Genomic DNA, 2,994 nt, shown 5'->3' on the forward strand with positions numbered 1-2,994 from the left:
ATTGCTGATTGCGCTGTAGATACCACTGTTTACCAATGATTTCCTGTGGTGGGATAGTGGACTGTTTACTGTTCTATTATACCAGTCCCTCGGCCTTCCAGCGGGACATCCCCGGCCCCTGGACGGCGCCCGGACGTGTGTTCTGTGTTAGAAAGTCTTATATATATATATATCTATATACGTGGGTACAGCGCTATATACATATATATATATATATACACATATATACATATATATATATATAAATCTAATTTTTTTTTTGCTCTGTTACTTGCACATTTTACAGTTACCTCATTTTCCCCATGTATGTATTTGAGAAAAAAAAGGCTAATATATAGAGAAAAAAAACAAAGGTTCTTAAAAGCTCTAAAAGTGTTTGTTTTTCTTTTGGGTTTTTGTTTTTTGGGGGTTTTTTTTCTCCATTCCATTGGAATCGCATTGGTTTTGTAGCATTGCCCCTCCCTCGTCTGTTGTATTATATATATGTGTATTATACTGATGGAAATTTTTAACAGATTTGTACTTTTTTTAAAATGAAAGTTGCTAGTTCTGCTTGACCGAGTAGTGCAATCATTATTTTTTTTAATGTTGTGGCTGATTTTGAGAGGGATATTCACTAATAAATGTATGATGTATACCAATGCGCCGTGCCCGCCTCCCGCCTCTCTCTCCTCGCTCCTGGGCTGGGCCAGGGGGGCACGTGGGAGACGGGTCAGGGGACGAGGGGGCCTGCTGGATGTCGGCCAGCGGGCCCTCGACATCTCACGGAGGGCAGAGGCTGCGTGAGTCCGTGGGAGCCCAGTACCCAGCACGTGGCTCTTGGTCGGACTCCAGCGTGGTTGTCAGGCACTGTATTTTCTAGCGTACAACATGCACCTTCCCTGATCGGGGTGCATGTATTCAGCAGGGCAGCTGATTTTCTGCCTGGGGACGGAAGCTCTCTGGTTTGATTCTTGCTGTAGCTGTGATATTCCCACTCAGGGTCAACTGATTTAATGGCTTATTGTTCTCGCTCTCCAGGTGTTAGCAATCGTCTCTTGACCTTCCACTAACCAAGCCAGCCTTTCTTAGGGCAGTGTTGCTGTCTGGTCTCTATTTTGCAGCTTTTTTAGTGCCAGCTGTTCAACACAAACTCTTTAGCTCCTTTCATAACCATAGATTCACTCATAGAGACAGTCCTCAGCAGCACTAGGAATTCAGCTTTAATGAAGCACGACAGGGAGGGCAAGTCAACTGATGATGAGACTCCGTCCCTGCTCCCTGGAGCCATAGCTATGGAAAAATCTTTTTTCCTTTATCCTACCTCTCCCACATAAAAAGACTAAAAAATAGTGTGTTGTTTACCTTGTAAGTCATGCAGGCAGGGAAGCCTCTGGCTGGGCAGAGCTGGCTCAGTGCTCTCGCTCTGGCCCTTGCCGGGTATCAGAGGCTGGCAGGTGGAAGCGACCAAGGACACGTGGGCAGGAGGCATTGGGATGGTGCTAGTCCGCCTTGGAGGTGGGTGCTGGTGGCCCACAGTGTTGGGCTGGTCCCGAAGAGGACAGCAGGCTGGAGAGAGCCGAGGGTGCAGTAATGCTGTTGCAGTTTATGGACATGGAGGCCTTGCACTGCGAGTGCTCAAGGTAACTGAGGCGCAGGGTCCCCTTGGGAGCGGGGCTCTGCCTGCTTGGGCATTGGGGTGAGAGATCCCAAAGGGGCTGGGCATAGTTGGGCAGGATCTTCCAGCCTGAGCCTCCGAGGAGCTGTGTGGTAGTGTAGGGCCTGGGCCAAGCTCAGGGCCGTGGGGCAGTGCCCCAGGAAGAAGCCTACAGCTGCAGGGTGGCAGGGCGGCAGGGCAGTGCTGGGTCCTGGCTGCAGCCTGGGGTGGGGCCAGCAGGGGGTGCTGCAGCAGCAGCTGCTGGAGCCTGGGGCTTTTGGGGACAGACTGCATCTGCCCTAGCATCCTAAAGCCCCTGCCTGACAGCATGAGCCAAGGAAGGGGAGATGGGGCAGGTGTGAGCTGCAACTGTCCCATCCCTGTGGCTGTGGTGGAAAGAGGAGGTTGCTGCTCCTGCCCCTGTGGTTTTGCACCAGGCAGAGCCATTGGCCTTGGCCTGGGGGGATGGCTGTGCCAATACTCTTGCTGGGCCCAAACCTGGAGGGTCTTGGCTGACAGGTCTTCCCCTGTGCTCAGGGTCAGATGGATGCTGCATTGGGGCTGATGGGGGTTCATTTTTCACTGCAGTGCCAGAGCCCTTGGCCCCCTGCGTTCCTGGGCCCAGGGGTGGCTGCGCTGAGGGTTTGTTCCCCAGCTGTTTAAGAGTAGGGCAGGCGGGCCCTTCCCTGGGCTGGACGCGACCCCCATGTGTCCTGCAGAGCATGGCCAGGTCTGCTGCCTGGACCAGGTCCTGCTCCTTTGCTTGGCTGCAGCAGTGATCCCTGCCCCACGGTTGGGTGCTCTGCGCCTGTGCCCCAGGCTGGAGCCACAACAGTACTAGGAGGTGGCACAGCCAGCAGCAAGGAACAGCATCCACTGCACTGGTTCCCATATGGTCTTCCTCCATCACAGGTGAGTACTGGCCCGGCTGAGGGGAGTGTGCCGCTGGGGGGGAGGCAGGGATAACTGCCTACACCCAAAACATGCTGGCTGGGAAAGGTGCCCCAGACTGGGCTTGGTAGTCAGGGGGATGCAGAGCTATGCCCTGCCTCCAGTCCAGCTAGGGTGAGAGGGGCTGGGTGGCCCCCCTGCTCCTTGCAGCAGAGATGCTACAGGGTGCTCTTCAGCCCAGGTGGTTTTGCTTACCTGGCAAGGGAGATTGCCTCCTCTCAGCCTGGTGATGGGGCAGCAGGAAGTAGCTCCTGCCGCAGCTCCAGGCTCTGGCCAAGCAGGGAGCAGCCCAAGAGGCCATGGCTTGGGCTCAGGCTTCTCCAGGTCTGACTCTCACCAGCATTCAGTCAGCCAGGTCTGAACGCTAGCGTAGGTTTTTAGACAGTGTGCAGGACCTCCATCTAACC

Source organism: Gavialis gangeticus, unplaced genomic scaffold, assembly GCF_001723915.1.
Source record: "Gavialis gangeticus isolate Ggan-Ray unplaced genomic scaffold, GavGan_comp1, whole genome shotgun sequence".
NCBI lineage: Eukaryota > Metazoa > Chordata > Crocodylia > Gavialidae > Gavialis > Gavialis gangeticus.